Source organism: Sinocyclocheilus rhinocerous, unplaced genomic scaffold (assembly GCF_001515625.1).
Source record: "Sinocyclocheilus rhinocerous isolate Xijiao unplaced genomic scaffold, SAMN03320098_v1.1 scaffold1347, whole genome shotgun sequence".
Classification (NCBI taxonomy): Eukaryota; Metazoa; Chordata; class Actinopteri; order Cypriniformes; family Cyprinidae; genus Sinocyclocheilus; species Sinocyclocheilus rhinocerous.
The window spans coordinates 11,274-34,286 of NW_015647043.1; positions in this window are offsets into that span (position 1 = coordinate 11,274).

Here is a 23,013-nt window from a genome sequence, read left to right on the forward strand (position 1 = left end):
GTGTTCCAGGGCGCAGCGGTCTCCGGCGAGCGCTTCTCTCAGTTACCACCCGGAAACGTAGCGGTGCTAAGAGGCTCGCGACCTCCATGGAGGTCTCTAAAGCAGCTAATACGGCTGTCCCCTGACGGTTCGCCGCTTCAGGGCACCGAGCTAGCCACTCTAAGTGCACCAGAGGTCAGTCTGCGTCCAACGTGGTTACTTTTGGCCTGCTGTACATGAGACCTCAACAGTGGTGGCTTAAGACCAAGGGGTTCTCCCTGTGGGGAAACCCGCTTTGCATGCTCAAGGTCACGCGGTGGTGCCTACGTGCCTTAGATATGTGAAGGAAACCTTGGTTCTTATGTCAGGGCCTGGTGCTGGGAGCTCCTGGTCGCCGCATATGCTAGCGACGGATGCATCTTTCACCGGTTGGGAGCGGTCATGAGTGGCCACATGTCTAAGGCACGTGCGCACCTGTGGAGCGGCCGCCATCTTACGTGGCGCATAAGTTGACTGGAGATGCTGGCCGTGTTTCTAGCTTTGAAACACTTCCTCCCAGGCCTAAGAGATCGCTATGTGCTGGTGCGCACCGACAACACAGCAGTGGTCTTTTATATATGTGGGGGCAGACATCCTGTTGAGGCAGGGGCCGAGGCCCGGTGAATAGATGCCTCACCCCGAGGGGTGAAGCAGACTTGGAGAGTCTTTGACCAGGCTCAGATGGACTTGTTTGCAACTCAGATGATATTGCACGGTCCCCTCTGGTTCTCTCTCTGACTCATCCAGCTCCACTGGGGCGGGATGCCATGATACAGACGTGGCCGAGGCTTCGTCTGTACACCTTTCCCCCAATTGTAAGTGGTGGATCAGGATGCTATTCCATAGCCTTGAGCCCTCTGATCTCCCCTCTCCTCCGGGGATCAAGGCTCACTCCTCCAGAAGTTGGACGGCGGGCCCCGCCTACTTTAGCCATTCCTGGCTCCCTTTTCTCTCGCCTTAGTTGTGCTCTTCCACACTAGGCAGGGATTTGCAAGACTGGCGGCGTGGGCATTCTCATTCCCGTAGCGTTTCGACGCAGCTCGAGTTCCTGAAGGGGAACGTCTCCAGGTTACGTATGTAACCATGGTTCCCCGAAGGGAACGAGACGCTGCGTCTCAGGGCCATACTTCCGGCATCCCTGCCAGCTCTTGCTTCACTCCTAGAAGCTGACGCCGGTTTCACCGCACGTGCTTTTATGCTTCCTGGTCGCTATGTCACCCTGCCCGTGACATCTCGCCCATCCATTGGACTGATTACACATGTGATTCAGAGTGTGGTCACGCTGGAGGCGTTCCCATAGCGTTTCGACGCAGCGTCTCATTCCCTCCGGGGAACCATGGTGACATACGTAACCTGGAGACATTTTGGGAAAAAAAAAAAAAAAGCTAACATCATTATTAGTGGAATTTGTTTAATTTCGCTTGGTGTCAAATTTTTTATTTTTTTACTATTGGTATTATTATTATATTGGATTATTTTTAATATTTGCATTAAGTCTTGCTTTGACCACAAAAAAAAAAAAAAAAAAAAATTTCAGTCTAAGGTAACATGTTAACTTTATATTTATATATTATCTTTATACTATATTTTTTTATTGTATTTCATGTTTATTAGGTATATGCAACAGTAATTTAACCCGTTGCTTTATAACAATATTTATTCTGAAAAGCTCTTAACTAATAAATGTGAGATGCATTGAAAATATTTCTCTTAATTTTTAGGTTAAGTTGGAAATATATAATTTGTATATCCACAATTAAACATAATAAATACTAAAACTAAATGTTTTCAGGGGGATATTTAACATCATGCTTTAATAACCTGTAGTAACCTGTAACATCAGGCTTTAACCCTTTGATGCACAGCATGGGTCTAAATGGACCCGACTGAGTTTATTTTTTCTATATCTTTGCAAATAAATTAATTTCATCATTCAGAATTCCAGGAATTCCTCAGTTAACTTGATTGATCATCACATATTCTTATTCTTATTTTTTCTTTCTTACTTTTTGAATAAAAATCATTTTTGTGTCACTACCCTTCTAATGCACAACATGGGTCTAAAATGACCCGTATTCATTTCCTATGTTATTTCAGTTATGGATAAGTGTTTCTTTGCTGAATCTCTGAAATAAATGTATTTTCTATCATTTATGATAACAGATATTCTTTAAATATCTTGTTTTTGATTTCCACAAATCATTTTGTTTATTGTTCCTTCCTTACCTTATAAACACAGATTTTTTTTTTTTTTTAATTTCTACATCAATTTTACAAACATGGGTCTAAAATGACCTGTATTCATTTCCTATGTTATTTCAATCATGCCTGAGTGATTATTTGCTGAATTTTTATAAGAAATTCATTTTATCATTTATTATTCCAGGTATTCATTAAATATATTGTTATTGATTTCCACAAATCATTATGTTTATTTTTCCTTTCTTCACTTTATAAAAAAAAAAAAAAAGATTCTACATCAAATTTACACACGTGTCAAAAATTACCCATATAGAAACCTTTGATATTTGCTATTTTTTTGCATGTAGTTGTCACAGTATTGGACGTTTGGTTGTGTTTTTCTCCCTCATGTGCCCATATTTGGTCGTTCCTGTTCCTGCTCCTGTTCCTTGTCCTCGTTGTCCTCCTTGTGTCTATATTAGTTAACCTCCTTTCACCTGTGTCTTGTTAATTAGTCATTAGTTCCTCTTTCGTTTGTGTAAATTCCCTTCCTTTAATTCTCTGAGTTGTTGGTTATTGTATGTGGTTACCCTTCGTGTGTGGATATTCCCTTCATCTTTCCCTGTGGATGTATTAAAAATAATTAAGATTATCTTCGTTGTACACTCTTCTGTATTCATTCCAGCACGTAAGCGTGACAGTAGGAACATATTTACTGCAGAAAACGTATTACCTGCCCCACATGCCACAACTCAACATGGATGCTTTTGTATAATTGATGCATTTAGTCTTATTTTATAATTTATTACCAGAGAAAATATTTGATATACTGTGGAAGATAACTGGACATGATATTTGAATGTTAGGCTAAGATTACCTTGACCTTGAAATCTATTACTAGTGAGACACATAAACATGTCCAATACTATTAACTAGCTTGTTTTTGACATTCTAATTTAGCTAACTAATGTTAGCTAGGTCAACAAAATAAAAGTCAAATTAATATGTTATTATATACAAGTATACAGTATATCATTGCTGTCAGGCAGAAAACTTGTATCTCCATATTTTATTTGTTGTCATAAATCAGTGTCACCCTTTATGTCTGCCAGTGTTTCTGAAAAGTAATGGTTTTGGACATACAAGGTTTATGACAGTGACAACATATAATCAGTACTGTATATACATGGATCAACTGCTTGTTGTGCACTCTTTATCTAGAGTGTTAGTATGGCTGATCTCAGACATTCTAGATTAACGGCTGAAATGTTTGTAGAGATGCTGCATGATGAGGAACATCAGGCAATTCTTAGTCCTGATTCAGAGTCTGAAATTTCTGATGTTGATGACCTAGACCAGGGTTCCTCAAATCTTGCCTTGGAGGGCCAATGCGCTGCAGAGTTTAGCTCCAACCCTGACCAAACTCACCTACCTGTGATTTTCTAATGATCCTGAAGACATTGATTAACATGCTCAGGTGTGTTTGATTAGGGTTAGAGCGAAACTCTGCAGGAAAGTGGATCTCGTGGGCCAGATTTGAGGATCCCTGACCTAGACTATGTGCCACTGTCAGTCTGGAGTTGTGGGTGTAAATCCAGCTCTCCTAGATGAAGAAGACTATGTGATGACATTGAAGACTTATCTGCTGAGTCCTCAGAATCAGACCAAAATCAGACCCAGTCCAATAGATTGAATAAAAACGGTTTGCACCTACTCATGTAAACGGAGTACACAGAGGTGGCCTATGGTGCTATGGTACATTGTGCTGGATGTTACCACCCTCAGTGCCTACACCAGGAGCAGCCAATGTTGGTCCCGGAGAGCCACAGTCCTGCAGAGTTCAGCTCCAACCCTAATCAAACACATTTAACCAAGCTAATCAAGGTCTAAGGGTTACTAGAAAGCTACAGGCAGGTGAGTTTTTATCAAGGTTGAAGCAAAACTCTGCAGGACTGCGGCTTTCCAGGACAGACGTTGGCCACCCCTGGCCAACACAAACTTCGCTGCACAACTCCCTGATTACATGGCTGGTGTGACCAATGCACAAAGGAGCTGGTCAAAGAGCTTGTCGTGCCACATATGAAGAGGTACTTGGAGGGCAGGTCCCACCTTCAAAACCATATTACAGAGGCAATGGGAAGATGTGGGATAAAAAAACAAAACACAGTCACCACTCGGCCAGAGGTACACACCAAACAGAAGGGTCAATCGAAGAGGAAGAGGTGCAGGATCTGCCCAGCTCCCAAAGACAGACAAGTCAGCAGCGTGTGTCCCCAGTGCAACAGGCCTGTGTGCAAGGAGCACAAACCTGTAGTTGTCATTTGTGAGGCATGTAAGCACTGAGAAGGTAATCTGAGATGGTGTTGTACCTGTGTGATTTAATTTTGTTTGTTTTATTTCCATCTATTCGGTCACATTCACTACAATTCATTACAGTTGCACTACAGGCAGTTCAATTTTAGTGTTATCGGTTATCAGTGATATGTGTATGTTATGTGTGACAAAGTGGCAAATAAACATATTTCAAGTGTTAAATGTAGACAAGTCAGCAGCGTGTGTCCCCAGTGCAACAGGCCTGTGTGCAAGGAGCACAAACCTGTAGTTGTCATTTGTGAGGCATGTAAGCACTGAGAAGGTAATCTGAGATGGTGTTGTACCTGTGTGATTTAATTTTGTTTGTTTTATTTCCATCTATTCGGTCACATTCACTACAATTCATTACAGTTGCACTACAGGCAGTTCAATTTTAGTGTTATCGGTTATCAGTGATATGTGTATGTTATGTGTGACAAAGTGGCAAATAAACATATTTAAAGTGTGTTTGTCAGCCCTGTGTTCCTGTGTCTTGTGTTTTGCTCCCCATGTGCTCCCAATTATCCAGTTTCTCCCTTGTTTATTAGGTTTATTGATGTCAGGTGTTCCTCATTTAGTTCCTGTATTTAAGCCCTGTATTTTCCCGTGTCCTGCGTCCAGTGTTATACGTCTAACTCCTGCGCTACGTGTGTGTTCCTGCCCTTGTAAGTCTTTATGTGGATTAATAAAGATTGTTTCTCTGGGTTTATCTCCGTCGTCTCCGCGCTCCTCGTTCTGACACAGTAGGCAGTCCGTGACAGAACACTGGACCGAAGAAACAGTAAGTGGCGCCCCTTCTCCCCGTGTTTTTGTTTCCGTTTTTAGAAAGTGTTTTGTTTTCCGTTCCCCGTTTCGAAATGGAAACCGCCACAAGATTCACCGCCCTAGCCCTGCGGCTTGCCGTGATAACGGCGTTGGATGATGCCACACTTCATTCGTTGTTCTAGATCGGGGCCAATTACCATCACCCCGTGGACCTCCCAGACACCACTGGACTGAGCTGGAGGGAAGGTATCCTCCGGTGTCTGGAGAGCGTCCGGCCCAGATCCAGAACCAGCTCTGCGTCAAGCCCACCGGCCGCTGCACTTTCAAGCTCGCCGGCCGCGACACTCTCAAGCCCGCCGGCCGCTCAGCAGTGAATGTTGTCACATCCGCCGGCTGCTCCAGCGTCAAGTCCGCCGTCCGTTCCATTGTCGAGCCCGCCGGCCGCACCATTGTCAGGCCCGCCGGCCGATTCACTCCAAAGCCCTCAGCTGACAGCAGCAGTGTCCTTCACCTCTGCTCAAAAAAGGAGAATGCGGAGGAAGAGACTGTGGGCTCCAACCCCTGAGTCTGCTCCAGTGTCGGCTCCAGCCCCTGAGTTCACTCCAGAAAGGGCTCCAGTTCCCACGTCCAGCCCAAAGAGGGCTCAAGTAAAGCCCAGAGAAAGACTCTGTTCCCAAATTAAGCCCAGAGAGGGCTCCTGCTCCCAAATTAAGCCCAGAGAGGGCTCCTGTTCCCGAGTTAAGCCCAGAGAGGGCTCCTGCTCCCGAGTTAAGCCCAGAGAGGGCTCCTGCTCCCACGTCCAGCCCAGAGAGGGCTCCTGTTCCGAAGTCAAGCCCAGAGAGGGCTCTTGTTCTCACGTTCGGCCCAGAGAGGGCTCCAGTCCCCACGTCTGGCCCAGAGAGGGCCGCTGTTCCCACGTCTGGCCCACGGAGAGCCTCAGAGCCAGAAATTTCCCCCAAGGAATTCTATAGCTATAGGACTCTGGCCGTAGAGGCCGGGCCGAGGCCAAGGCCATGGAGGCCGCTCTTCCATGGCTCCCTAGTCTGCCTGCTCCACCATGGCCCCCTGAGTTCCCTGCTCCGCCATGGCCCCCTGAACTGCCTGCTCTGACATGGCTCCCTAGTCTGCCTGCTCCGCCATGGCCCCCTGAGCTCCCTGCTCTGCCATGGCTCCCTGGACTACCTGATCCGCCATGGGTCCCGGAATGGGTACCGTCCTGACATTACCTTACAGGGCTGACAACTCCCCGTTGGAAGTTATGTGGCGCATGGACACACCTTCCGGGAGGAGGAGGTAATGTCAGCCCTGTTTTCCTGTGTCTTGTGTTTTGCTCCCCATGTGCTCCCCATTATCCAGTTTCTCCCTTGTTTATTAGGTTTATTGATGTCAGGTGTTCCTCATTTAGTTCCTGTATTTAAGCCCTGTGTTTTCCTGTGTCCTGCGTTCAGTGTTATACGTCTAACCCCTGTGCTACGTGTGTGTTCCTGCCCTTGTAAGTCTTTGTGGATTAATAAAGATTGTTTCCTGGGTTTATCTCCGTCGTCTCCGTGCTCCTCGTTCTGACACAGTAGGCAGCCTGTGACAGTGTTGGTCTAAATAACTGCTAAAATAATTATTTTAACAAAATGTCTTTATTTTATGCTTGCATAGATGGGTCATTTTTGACCCATGTGTGTAAACTTGATGTAGTAACACAAAACCTAGGAAAAAAATAAAATATTAATTTGTGGTCATTGTAAAAATATATTTTCAATATTCATGGATCATGGAATTTATAGATCAGGGGATATTTAATGCTATTAAAAAATTATATTAAAATATTGGATATAAAAAAATAAATAATTTTAAAAAGCCCAGCGAAGCATGAAATAACATAGGAAATGAATGCGGGTCATTTTAGACCCATGTTGTGCATTAGAAGGGGTTTTCATAGCTTGTGCATCAAAGGGTTAATAACCTTTTACTTACCTGTAGTAACCATATAAATCCCATTTTGAAAATAAAATGCTTCATAATATTTGTTTCCTCACTTAAAGATGAAGGGTGCAGAAATATTAATGTGATATGAAGACAGCATTTTATTTTCAAAATAAATATCTGGATTTTATATGGCATATATTTGTATATATTTAATGAAGGGATCATCATATTTGGCTGCCGTTGACTTCAAAAACTGGTAGATGTTCACAGAACTACAGTTTTGTTATAAATTACAAACTTTATTATCTAACCCCATGGATCTTTAGCACAATACTGTTAGCACAATATTGTTAGCTAATATTCATAATGCTGTTTAAATAAGCTAAAATACTATTTTTTTTCTACATGACACAACTTGAAGGCACACACACACTATCTGGCACTCTTAGCAGCAAATAGTACACCAGAAAATGTTGCTGATGCTTCAAAGTGTCAAATAAATCCCTGTTCATGTGGCTAAAGGTTAGTCTTTGATCTCGGGAGAGGGCGAGGATTAGTATTTCTCGCCTTTAAGAGAAGCAGAGAGAAATGGGAAAGACTGGCCATCTGATTCCTGCCTCAGTAAGGTAATAAGGACAGAATAAAAATGATCTGCGTTTTGGCGTAATAGAGTTGTAATAGACTTGCTCTCTACAGGAGACACAGGAGAAATAGATTGACGTCCCACAGAGAAAAGTCTCTCCCCGATGGGGTTTCCCCTGGGATGGAATGCACACGTTCATCCAACCTCCGTCTGCCAGAGCAGTCATCTATCATTCTACATTCCACCGTGCAACTGCTTCTTTAGAAAATGGAAACGAACCTGCCACAACGACCTGCATAAAGATTTCTGATTAGCATCAGCTTCCGTTCACATGTTCAATATGCCTGATGGTGGGGATAGTTTTGTTCGGTTGAGCTTATGAGCTCTCTGAGGTAAAAGTAAGTCTCTATCAGACTGCAGGTGTTTATCTATAATCAGCTCATAATGAATGAGATATATTCGTAGAGCGATATTCCTGATCCTCCTTGGAGATACTTGATATATATTGGACAGATATGCTACATGAAACTGCAGCTTTTATTATATGAAACCTGTTCTTCTGCTCACAGAATGAAGTGCTTCTTCTTTCTTCCTCACTGTCGCTCTCCATCCCACAACACCCTCTCTTTACAGTCAAAAAATCTGAAAAGAATAAAGCTTGAAATAATTAACCAGAAAGATCCTCTTTTGTCTGGAGATGCTAACATGTCGTATATTACTGAGCTCAAAGCAGTCAGCCAGAACAGCCACAGACATTTACATCACATCAGGCCGTTCCATGATACAGGTAGCATTGTAACTGTTAAAATGCATATGGAATAAGATTAAGCACTACCCTGATGAAATGTGACACACCGTAATGAAAAAGAGACAGAGAGAGAGAGACGGAGAGAGCGAGGTACATACATTCTCTATCTATTAATCATTTAACGCCACCTTAATAACACATTTATCAGATGACTGCGAAAATCAAAGAAGTTATGAAATATTAAAGTTGCAAGACCAACATTACACAGCTGAGTCATAAATCATAACAATAATGAATAATTTACATATGTGCATATCATTCCTCTGGTCTTTTTTGGCCTACTGTAGATTGATCGCTCAAAGTGCAGGAATCAATTTCAATGAAGTATGATCAATTGAGCCCTGTATCTCACTTACCTTAAAAGTTAAAATGTCAAAGTTTATTTTCGATAGATTTCAGAATATATTGCAGATTTTTGGAGAGGTACCATTCCCTCTGACTAGCATTTGCATTGATTATTACAATAATAATAAAAAAAAGGCTTCAGAAAGCCTGCCTGCGGTGTCTCCCCTGATGTGTTGTTTAAACAAATGCTATCTTTTCTATTCATTCATTTGGGTCAGATTGAGGGCTTCAGCCGCGATGAGATCAATAGCTCACAGTGAATACAAGACTAACAGAGGTAAATTGGGTTCTCTTGTTTAAGTTAACAGAGGACCTCAAAGTGATTTTTACTTTGTGGCTTTTGGCCCAAACAGAATAAAACATACTCCGACAGACCACTATCTGAGGAGTTACCCTGTTTAATAAATAAGTACTTAAAGGAGAACAGATAAGACACGCCAATTTCTCAATCTAAAAGAAACTGCAAGCAATAGTGAAGGGGGAAGTCGAATTCCACTTTGGAAAATACAACAAACAGTGGGTTTTCAATATTAATGTCTGAGATCATCAAATCTTTGAATGTGTGACCCAAGATTCCCTGATATGCTGAATCAACAGTAATTACAGCTGACTATCGATGGTTAAGGTACAGATCCAGACCCAGCACCTTCGTCTTAATGTATTTTTTTTTTTCTTTTTTTCTTTTTTTTAAATAAGACTGAGCAATCAATCGGCAGCATCAATACCCCTTAGCATTGCTTTAACTGTGCGCCGCTGCTAGCTAATGAAATCTGTGCAAAGCTCCTCCAGCTATCGATCGGAGGGAGCTCTAATGTGCCGCTTGAGATCAGGCAGCTCCATCTCTACCTTTTCTCTCTCTCGCCTCTCTCTCTTCCCTAACTCCTCCTTCTTCCACTCTCTTACATAGCAAATAACTGCTGAGCAGACTTGCCTTGAGCAGCATATCGAGCTGGGGTGCAGGACTATGGAGATATTTAATCAGACATTTAACAAAGTATTTAAGGTCAAATAGACATGTCTAAGAGTAAAATATATATTGGATGAAGTACCGAGCTCTGGTGAAATGAAACAGCCTCACAACACAAATAATAACTGTATCCTGCAGCTATCAATGAAGTCATCCAAAGACAACAGTATGGAGCCGACATTCCGTGACTATCTTATGGTTATTGATATTAAGGTTTGCTTTTGTAGACTATACACCCTGCTAGTCACACAAGACAATCAGACACAGGACAAAAATATACTATATTTTCATTATTTGCTACCAAGTGCATATAAAAAATAAAATAGGGTTGAATTCATGGAAGATGGATTTTGCAGATTAGACATTTAGGCAAAAACACACACAAAAAAATAAATAACTAAAATATGAAGAGCTACTACTCCAGTCAGAAAGCACAGGCAGTTTTCCCAACTATTACATAATAAATAATTATAATAATGACATTAATACAACAGTTAGTTCTAGTCCTTGAATTTGGTTGGCTGAGGGGTGCTTCAAAAATGCTAACCGCGATAGCACATGTACTGTACATCATGGAGATTTGACATCTGCAAGATGTGTGTTTGCTCATCTGCATTACGTCTATAGGACTTTTCCTATCAGATGTCACATCGACAATTTTTTTTTAGATGTTTATGATTTAGAATGTATGTAAAACTGACATCTTAAAGACGTCTGTCAGATGTTTGTACACAACAGTTTATTTCCATATCAAGCAATCTTTAGCAGATATCTTGCAGATGTACGTGTGCTATCTGGGGATATACAGTCCAATGGCACTGCGATGCCATACATTATATAGTCTTTTTTTTTTTCTGCTGGTTGCATAATTAGCCCAGTAGGGCTGTCAAAATGGCTGAAAAGCTAAATTCGATTTTTTTACTTAAATATTATCAATATTCGAATTATATTCGAATTTAAAAGCCATAATTTCAGTTGGGGGGGGAGCTGTTGGCTTCTCTCCTGAGGCCACAAGAGGGCGCATCGAGCAAAGTACTATGCCCGTTTCTTCAAAGCATAATAAAATAACACGACTATCTTTGCATAACGTTTAAAATAATGCTTATAAACCATATATAATTAATAAAGTTGCTTAAACAATTATATGTATAGTTTAATACAAAGGACCGAAAACCAATCACAAAGAGTACTTTCTTCATTTAAAAACTTGAGATGCAGTGGGATGGGGAAAACTGCCATAAAGTCTTGAGACATGTTTTTTAAAAGTTGAACACATTAATTTTACATAGCTTTCTAAACATGCGGCTCTCTTCTGCGAGATGCGAGTGCAACGGTGATAGATGTCCTTCTAGAAAATGCGATAAATATGCATTCTGTGTGAACGGCTTGGTTTCGGTTTTGACATAAACAACATCTTCCCCGCATTGATTGTTCTCTTTTTCTGCAATATTTTGAATGAGCAACGTAGCAGCACCGCATCTAGTGGGTTCAACTGGACAGGCTAACAAAAGCATTAATAGGCAATGACACTTACATCGTCGTCGCATTTCGTGCGCCACTGATAAGTTCCGTCTCGCGCACAGCCGCGTCCACACAGCTTTCAAAATATACTCAACCGCGGATGAGTGTGGACGGACGAGCTCGACAAAGGCGCAGTACCACCTACTTGACTTGCGCTCTGTCTCAACCTCGCGCATGCGCTGTTGTACGCGGACAGTCCGCGCAGTCTCAAAAAATTGCCTGCATGCGGACGGGGTGCGTGGCTGTCCGCGAGCCCTCCTGATGACGAAAATGACGTAATGCGGACGCGGATGGCCGAAGTATACTTTGGCCTTGACTCACACCTAAAATTCGAATGCAATGTTTTGGCATTCGAATGTGGATTTTTATTTTAAATTCGACGAATATTCGAAATTCTAATTTTTTTTGACAGCCCTATAGCCCAGAAGGTGGTAGCAAGTAAATGTCTTTAAGTGATTTAGTGAGTAATTCATTCAATGGATTTGTTCAAAAACACTAGGGCTGCATCGAAAATTGCATACTCCCCTACTATATAGTATAGGTGAAAATGGTGTGTTAAAACAGTATGTCTAGATATGTAGTATGTAGTACCCGGATGACTTACTGCTTCCAGTGAGATTGTGATGGATATATCCCATGACGCCAGAGGAGAGGATTAGTGAATTGCAGTGAAGCAACGCAACTGACGCTGGTAGGTCACATCATCAAAGCAACAATATGGCGAATGCAGTACATCCTGATTACATTCATACTACACGCATTCGTACTAAATAAATTGTACTTTTTATAGTGGTTGCAAAATAATTACTTATTCAAAAGAAGTACCTACTCAGAGAGTATGCAAATTTGTATGCTGCCTATGGGACAGATTTACTAACAGCTTGTGTCAGCGCAAACTGTCTTTTGGCGTTAAAATAGTACTGTCAGGATTGACTAAATATGCGCAGTGAAGAATTAGCGCTGGCTGGAATTAACGTAAGGCATGGACAGTTATTTTTTTACGCCTGACCTTATTGAATATGCATTTGTAGGAGTTTCCCTTTCAGACGCAAAATATATGGGAGGAGAGTATTAAAATGAATCATGCAATGTGATTTACTAACGTTTGCGCTCGTCAAATTACTGGTATTTGCGCCATTATTTACCACCCCAAAAAAGCATGTCTTACAGCAGGCGGTAATTTGCTTTGGTCTTGGTAGATTGTGCTGGTCATTATGGAAATTATCTGGCTGCATCTTTGTTCTTTAATTGTGCATGTTTAGTAAATCACCAGCAGAATTTTCACCTCCCACTGGCGCTTTTATGGAATTGCGCTCTAACGCTAATTTGCCCTGTTTAGTAAATCCGGCTCTATGTCTCCAAAACCACCCCCTGTACCCTCCCTACTCCCTACAATACTCTGCTAACATAGACCACATAGTTTATTCAACACTCAATGTGCCAGAAAGTCTGTGGACTCCATTTTCCATCTGCCGAGTTGTGGGAATTTTTTCAGCGCTACACTCACAGGGTATTTTCTATTAGCCATCCGCTGAGTGTACAACGATTGTGCATGTCATTGCAGTGCACTATGGGACTAAATAAGTGCACTTGATAATGGTTTCGGACACCATTACAAATGGCTGTCCCCTTAAATAGTTCACTATATGAGGGTATCGATGATTTTGTACAAATCAAGTCAGCCATTCAGGAATGAAACAATGGACGGTCTTCATGAGCAAGTCATTGAATCATTTGTTCAACTGATTTGTTCATAAACATCTATACATTTGATATTCACTACTGTGAATAAATACATGCAATAATTCAATGTTGTGTCTACAGTGTAAGTTACTTAATATTAACTATAAAAGCTACAGTATATTGCAAGAGTTGGCAATTTCACGATTGTATGACAGATCGTTGAAGCTGGGATAAGGTTTAAAAGAGCTCAAATTTAAGTGATTTAATGTGAACGCTGATCATTAAAAAAGGTTGTTTTGGGGAATTGTGTATTTTCCTTCAATAACAATCACATTTCATGTCTGACATCAACTCTTTAGTCTTACTAGGCTTTTGGCTGAGAAAAAGCTGTGAGGGTTTTGGTCAATGAGGCTTGCAGTAATACCGCTTCTCTCCCTTTCAAGGAGAGATCCAGCAGTCTGAATCACAAGGGATTAGACCATGGGGAAATGTTCCTAAATACTGCCAAGCAAAACTGCATTAGAATGCACGGTCGACTCTAATTAAGGTGGTTTCTAAAGCATTATGTGGTGCAGTTGAGCGGGCCAAATACAAGACGGTGACACCCGGCTATTGCCAGTAGTTGCTCTAGAATGAAGACAAACCTCTCCTTCTGTCTGGAACTGGCAAACCCAGTGATATAGTACTCCTCTGACCACAGAGGCTATCACAGCACCATTAGTGGATGTTTTAACCACAGATTTTTCACAATCATAATGTACTGTTATCCTCACTCTAGTGTAAAAAGAGATGTTTGTTTCAACTGCACTAGATTGGGAAACCATGGATACTAAATACCACATTAAGGAGTAAATGTTCCAGATGTTCTACAAATGAAACAGCACTGCAAAAACACAAACAAACACCAGGAAATACAATTTAAAAAAACAGAATTTTAAAATTAATGTTAATATTTTAAAATATGCCACTGACAAAACTTGCTAGTTATCTTAGCAATGTATATGTAGCTTTGTCCAGTATTTCAAAATATAGTCAATACACATCTACAATTCAGATGCCATACTGTATTTAGATAGGACTTTGTTCTGCAGTGTTCTTCCTAATTTGCATCAAACATTATTATTCTAATGTTATGATCTTCATGAGTCCTCAAATATTTGAAGATGTTTGTAAGATGTAAATATTTGTATCAGCAAACACAGGGTTACGTTGTTATTTTTCTTTTCTTTACTTTGTCTGATACACTCTGTTGACAACATATAATTTTTCAACAGAAGATCTATTGCATATTATGGTGGTGCAGCAATAAACATCCCTGACATCCCACATAAATGAAAAGGCCCAGGTTGCATTTATCAGTTGAACAGGTCACCCAATACCTCATTCACTGACATTTCGACAGTGGCTAAAGTACCTGTCTGACCTTTTACTGTTAGTGTTGTTGAGTTCTGCACCAAACCGAAAAAGAGCAATAAACATTAAACAGCACACATATACACTCCATTCAAAAAAGTAAATACATAACAAAGTGCAGCATTAAGAAATACTTTTTTTATAGTCCAGTACAAGATCAGCGTTACGTCTTAATACACGTGAGATGTTCTGGACCATGCTAATGACTAAAATCATGGCTTCCAGCTCTCAGCCACCATTCTTCATTACTAAGCAGCTATATACTGCTGGACAAAGGCTGCAGACGAAATGGAGAAAATGTGCGTATAATGGATTAATACATTTTAAAGTAGAAAAGCGAGAAGAAAATACAAAAGGTAGAAAATAGAAAAAAGGCCTTTCTTGAAATGTTACTAATTTTGATTTTAAGAGAGCTGTCCTGCATTTATTTGAAGTGGGTGAGTGTGAGTTTGTACTTGTGCACATTACCATCAATGTGACTAGACTCTGTCAGCATCAAGTGTGACCCATTTTAGACATCAGAAATATCATGTTACACAGTTAAAATTACACACTGTTTATTTTTATTTAATTTTATTTTTTAATTGCTTAGAATTTCTGAAACTTGTCCCGTAAATTGTATTGTATCTTTCAACCTACTGATGTTGACTCACGTTTATTTTGTGCAGTAACTAGTAGTACAGTGGTAGAGCTAATCGGTTCACGTGTGCTCTGCATGTGATTGTTTAAAATAGAGAAATCAATATTTTACCCAGCCCTAGTGTCTACATTAAAATTATTACCCTCAAACAGCTTGATATAAATGCCTTAATACCATATAAATGCTTATATGTTGTGGCACTGATAGTCTGCATCAGTTTAACATAGCAGTGCCTAATCTGTCCTTAATACTGTTTAGATCTAGCAACTGGTTTTTGATTCATATTTATATTTTAGTTCATAATCACTGTATCACTAGTAATTAGATTATTCCGGATGTGTCCTTCTTATCGCCTGTGATATTCTGATCTTCATCTTCTCTCTTGATATTGCTGTAACCTCATTTTCCTGTTGCTGCAACCCAAAGGTAAACATCATTACAAAAAAAACAGATGAAATAGATAATAAATGTCATGTTGGTTATTTCTCAGTCAACCCCTGTCATGGTCAGTTATGTGACCACAGATTTGCCTGTCAACCATATCATGCAAATGGGCCAGCCAGACACTTCTGCAGTGGCTGGGCCTGTTAGTTCAGTTGTGTATGTGCTGCCAGCAGCACATAGCCCAGTCCCACCCGCGCCTCTGCCAAATTATGGTCCCATCCCCAATGCATCTCCACCAATCTACAGTCCAGTACCAACTACACCTCCACCCAACTACGACAGAGTCTCAGATGCAACTCCACCAAACTATGGTCCAGTCCCAAATGCACCTCCACCAGCATATGAGGTTATTATTTAGGCCTACTAAATCAGAAAATATATTTTTAACAAATACAATTTAAATATAAATCTGTTAATACATATAGAAAACCTATAAATAATCTCAACCTGCAGTTATATTTGCTTGCTAACTTGTTTTTAATTACTGTACTGCACAGCTCTGATACACTTTTTTTGGTTATTGCAGCATGAAGATTTACAGACCAGAAAATGAACTAGATCTCAGACACAAAAGGGTTTACACAATTTATGGTATTGGATTATGGCAAATGGGAAAATAAACTAAGAAATTAACTTAAACTAAGAAATTAACTTCTAGAATTATGATCTCTAGAAAACAGACTAACACGGATAACATTTTATTTTCTAATCTTTTTGACCTGTCTTAGCGATAAATAAGGGTTCCATTGTGGTCTGTACTACTTGCAAAGCTTTTCTGTATTTGGTTGCATTGTGTGTATTTGCAGCACTTTTCTTTATTTGGTTGTGTGGTGAGTAGCTATTTGCAGAGAGTTACTGTATTTGTTTGTGTTGCGAGTATTTGCATTGTGTTTCTGTATTTGGTCGTGTTGTGAGTAGCTATTTACAGTGCATCCCCTACTCATATAAAACACTATTAATATAGTGTAATATATATAAATAATAAATGAATAATCCTATATATTACAAAATCCGTCTTACAAATTCATCAAAAGAACAAAATAATATAAATATATTTATTGCTATATTACAGTTTTCTAAAAAAGTGTTGTGTCATGAGTAAGAACAATCCCTAACGGTGGCCTCTTGTGGCTTATTGCTTTATTAACATACTGCCATTACAAAAGTGCTGCAAGCTAGACTCCATTAATAAATCTGTCTGATGTTTTTTTTTTTTTCCTCTCACATCCTGAACAGAGGCCTGTCTCATCTTCAATGAGCTGCACAGTGACCTGAAGCAAACTCTAACTCTGAGCTGAGCAGGTCATCACACACATAGGCTGCATTCACACAGCAGTACAATACAGATGTCCATCCTGTTTTAGAGTGTTAAATGCAACTATGTTCAAGCACATTTTGATTATTAATGAGAGTGATAATTGCATTCTATAACTGAACAAACTTCCTTACATTTTCAGAACTCACAACCGCATATTGAATTAGTTTTGGTGTGAAGTGTTAATGAAACTGCACGTCGTACAGTGTAATAAGTCACTCTGCACTGCACACAAACACTTGTCCCATGTTTGTGTGTGTGTGTGTGTGTGTGTGTCTGTGTCTGTGTGATAAGACTTTCCAGTCTTTGGATCTTCAAAATTTACTTTGGTGTCTATGGTTACTTTGCTATTGAGAATATAAGAGCCTGATTTTGCCATTAGTTCATACAGACAATATTTAAGCTTCTCCTGTAAGTTGTTATAAGAACAGTTGAATTTGATATTTATAGAGTTGTCAATCCCAAACTGTGTGAATGCATAACAGTAGTTAATACTTCACATTTCTATTTATTTTCTGTTTTTTTTTTTTTTTTTAGCTTGATAAATAGTTCATGTCGATAGTTCACCCAAAAATGAAAATTCTGTCATTAATTACTCACCCTCATCCATAGGAAAGAAAAATCTAAAGTGAGATATTTTTAACATCTCAAATATTTATCCTAGACAGAAATGTGGTTACTTCAAGATCAAATTGAGATTTTTGCTTGAGTCTCCTGCTTCTCAAACTTGTCTCCTGAGACAAAAACTCTAACACTCTCACAATGGTCTCCTTTAAAGCTTTAGAATAGATCTCAACAACATCACACACTGTGCTCAGACATTTCTCCTAGTCTAAAGACTCTGGTGGTCTCACATTTGTCTCCTCCAAAGTTTCAAACAAGCTCTCAACAGCATCCATCACACACTGTGCTCAAATTTTTCTCCTTAGCTACAGACATTGGATCTCTCACATTTGTCTCCTTTAAATCTTTAGAAGATATCTCAATCAAAATCATAACCCCTTAGTATCCTCAGCGTAAAGTAACCTCTGTCAGAGCCATAGCCTTGTGGGCAGTACATTGACATAAAGGCACAGATGCACCTCAGACAACATGGGTTCGAATCCCAGCTAATGATAAAAAAGCAACCTCTTACAAGTAGTAAAAGCTTGCAAGAGATTACAGCAAGAAAATAAAGAGATCTCACATGTTTCTCTCCCATTGTCATTTTGGATTACTTTCAGAACTTTCAGTAACACTTTATAATAACGTTCAGTTGTAAGTAATTTATAATTGATTAGTTAATGATGAACTAATAATTTACAAAACATTCATAAGCAATTAATAAGTGATATGCTAATAAATTGTGTATGTTTTGTTAATTCATTTACAAGTCATATACAAGTGATTAGTTAATGATGAAATAATAATTTACAAAACATGACTTTGCGTTCATAAATGATTAATAAGTGATATGCTAATATTTTTATCTATGTTTTGTAGATTAAGTTATAAATAATGTACAAGTTATTAAATGATGATTAACTAATCATTTACGAAAAATGACTATATATTCACAAATGATTATTAAGTAATATGCTAACGATTTACAAATATCGTAAGTTATCTTTAAAAATAGCATCATGAAATAATCAAACAGATCCTTAGTAAAAGGTTAATACACTGAAAAACAATTATACTAAATTGTTTTAAGGTAAGTGGTTGCAAACAATATATTTTAGCTACATTTAAATAAAAAAAAAATGTTGAAAGTTAGTCAACTAAATTTGTTTATTTGAATGTAGCTAAAATAAATTGATTGCAACCACTTATCTTAAAAAATTCAATGTTCAATGAATCATTGTTTTCAGTATAGTTACTAGTTAAGTTACTAGTTAAGGTGAAAGATCTACGAATGATGAGTAAAACATTTATAACTGATGAGTAGTTTACACTTTAGAATAGGGGATGCAGGAAGCTTTGTAAATGATTTATTAATGTGTTTACACAACAGGTTTTTAATACTTTGTAGTGTGTACTGCAGTGTAAGGGCTGACTGGTGAGGGTGTAGACAGATGTCTTTTCTGACACACATGGAGTATTTTTAACGCTGTGAGATAATAGTACAATGTTGACATTTCAATGATTTATAAGTGATTAATAATATATTAACTAGTAACTTATTAACCATTTACTAAGGATCTGTTTGATTATTTCATGATATGCTATTTTTTAAGATAACTTGTGACAGATTGGTAAATCGTTAACATATTACTTAATAATTTGTGAACGTATAGTCATGTTTTGTAAATGATTAGTTAATCATCATCTAATCACTTGTAAATGATTTATAACTCAATCTACAAAACATATATAAAAATATTAACAAATCACTTATTAATCATTTTTGAACACATAGTTATGTTTTTTAAATGATTAGTTCATCATTAACTAATCACTTATAAATGCCTTACAACTGAACGTTATTATAAAGTGTTACCGAACTTTCTCATTTCTCAGTTGTGTCTACTTTTATTTATCCTAAGGATTTTTAGGGGAGACATCTGAGACACTGTTGAGACTAAAATGAGAAATACATGAGAATCACAACTAAGTCTCCTGAGATTAGAAAAAGAGCAACCACTGAGCAATACAATATTCCTATAATGGAGTCTTGATAGAGATTGCAGCAAGACAATAAAGAGATATTCTCTGTTTCTTCCACCACATTCTCAGTTTTGACTCTTTTTTTCTCAAATATTTCTCATGTCTCATTTGTGTCTACTTCTATTTCTCCTAAGGAATTTTAGGAGAAACATCTGAAATGCTGTTGATACTAAAATGAGAGTTACATGAGAATCTCGTCTAAGTCTCCTGAGCTTAGGAAAAGCAACCACTGAGCAATACATTTTTCTTATGGGCATGTCGTTCCAAACCCGTAAGACCTTTGTTCATCTTCGGAACACAAATTAAGATGTTTTTGATGAAATGTGAGAGCTCTCAGACCCTGCATAGACAGCAACGCAACTGTAATGTTCCCAGGTCCAGAAACGTAGTAAGGACATCGGTAAAACAGTCCATGTGACATCAGTGGCTCAACTTCAGTTTTGCAAAGCTAAGAGAATACTTTTTGAGCGCAAAGAAAACAAAAATAACACAATTTATTCAACAATTCTTCTTCCCCGAGTTACGTCTTCTGCCATTTTTGAGAGTATCACAACGCATACGCACGCTTTCCTCTAAGCGTAAACAACGCTGATTTCGCAGATTACCTTCATGCGCGCTCTTTCTCTCCCGAACGTAAACAACGCTGATTACGTCGATTACGCTCTTGGGTACTCTCCAAAATGGCAGAAGACGTAACTCGGGGGATGGATTATTTTACCGATCTCCTTACTACGTTTCTGGACTTGGGAACATTACAGTTGCGTTGCTGTCTGTGCAGGGTCTGAGAGCTCTCACATTTCATCAAAAATATCTTAATTCATGTTTCGAAGATGAACGAAGGTCTTACGGGTTTGGAACGACACGAGGGTGAGTAATTAATGACATAATTTTCATTTTGTGGTGAACTAACCATTTAAGTATAGAAAGTGAAATGAATAAACATCACCACAGACTGAGGAAGCTGCTGCTACTGTACTATACTGTTAACATACTTACAAATTGTGCTACTCCAATCTCATGAGCTAGGAAAGTTTTATATGTTCCATTTATTTTGTTTTCTTCAATTGACTATGATGTATTACACAAAAAAATAAAAATAAAAAAAATAAAAATCCTGACGCACAAAAAAAAAAAAATGTACATGGGCATGAATAGTTCTTGACTATTGGGCTACACAGCCTGAATGTTTTCAAAAGCTCTGGATCTTGCTTTCTTTTGCCTTTTATGTTATAGTGAACACAAGCCCGACGGAAGAAAATGTGGTCGATCTCTCAAGGTCACACACAGACATGTGTGCACACACACATTATTGATATATAGATCAATATGAGGCACCTGTCAAAGCTGAAAGTCTGAATGCTTTCCATAGCATAGAGTGAAAGGAATGAGACATATCTGTGAAAAAAAGGAGGTTGCATTTCACAGGCAAGGCAGATCACCCATCAGTTTTCAAACTATTTTCTTATGTTTTGATATAAAGGACTGACCCCCAATGTTTAATTCATGTTTTATTATTTTACAAGACAGAACCAGCAAATAATTTTTTACAATGATCAATAAAATACATGCTTTAAAGTCAAAATGAAAACATATACACATCTATAAAACGTATACATAGTATTTATAAAGCTTGTGTATGGCTTTATGTGGGACATGCACAAAAAAAAACAACTTTTGCACATACACATAAATTTAAGATGAAATTTACAAATTTTATACACGGGTCATTTATACTATTACTGTGTGGTTTTGACTTTATGCTTGAGGTCATTGTCTTGCTGGAAAATAAATCTCTCAGGTCGGCGGTGTTGTGCAGACACATCAGGATTTCCTGCAGGATTTACCTATATTTTGCTGGATTTGCTTTACCGTCTACCTCAAAAGCCTTCCAGGACCTGCTGCAGAGAAGTATCTCCACAGCGTGATGCTGCCACTATCATGCTTCACAGTGGGGTTAGTGAGTTTCTGATGATGTGCAGTCTAGCTTATGCCAAACATGCCGTTTAGTCTGACGGCCAAAAAGCTCAATTGTGGTCTCATCAGACCATAATCTCTTCTTCCAGCTGGCTATAGAGTTCCCCACATGCCTTGAGGCAAACTGTAGCCGAGATGTCATAACATTTTTAAAAGTGCCTTTCTTCTCCCTTAAAACTGTGACTGGAGAAGCACAAGGGCAAAATCTGTTGCATTCACAGACTAGGTACATTTACAGCTGTCATAACATTTCTTATCACATCTTTCTTCTTCCTCATCTGCAAAAAATACAGACTCATCAGAAGGTGGAATTTTCAACTAGAGGTGTGCTTATACTAAAATCAAGTGAAGGATACTAATGCACACAGATGAACTGTTTATGTGGCTTCGAAAACCCATTGGCTGCATTAGTGATGATTTGGGCGTGTCATATTACAGGGCATGAAATCAATGATGTTGCATTATATATACTCATAATAGACTCACTTTATAAATGTAATTTTGTTTCTGTTCGACAAAAGTCCTTATCTGTTGATCAGTGACAAATGAAGTCCACTGTGATAATGAGGTATTTGTATACAACATTTCAAAGTAAGAATGGCAATTCAGAACCAAACAAGATGCAGAATTATCTGTGGAACTAATCTAAACGCAAGTAGAATCACGCATAAACAATCATAATAAAAAAAAAATGGTTAATTCAATTCAGAATTATTCAAATCTGAATGCTGCCCAGCCCTAGATTCAACACTGTAAAACAACAAAAAGAGTACAATAGGCACAGTATTGTAGTAGTAGTAGTATTAAAACCTCACACTAAGGTTACATTTATTGGCAATAAAATACATTTGTTAACATGAACTAACAGTGGAAAATACTTCTAAAGCATTAATCGCTCTTAATGTTAATTTCAACATAATACATTATTAAAGTCAAAAGTGGTATCCATTAATATTTAATGGAATTGAATTAAAATGAACTAACAATGAGTTGTTGTTTTTTTAAGTAACTTAAAGAAAAATAATAACTTGGTAGCAAGCGTTTGATTATGCTAAATAAAATATATCAAAGTTGTCCTAAGACAATAAAGCATTTTGGTTTTAGGTTTTAGGACAACTTTGATGAAAGGTTTTGATCCTCTTCAAATATTGACTAGTGTACTATGGGGCTGCTGAATGCTAGAATCTGATTGGTTGACGAACATATTGCACACCTAAGGTGTGCAATTATTTTCAGGGAAACGCATGGCTAAAGTAGTTCCAGGCAGGTCTTGACCATATCACTTTGCCAAAGGAGTTCAGTTATTTCAAAAGTCCTTACAGCCTACAACAGCAAAATAACTAAAACCCACACAACACTGACCAAACTAATAAATATAGTAAGCAAGAGGATAAAATCGATTCATTATTTCCATATTTTTGCCACAAAATTGTGTTTT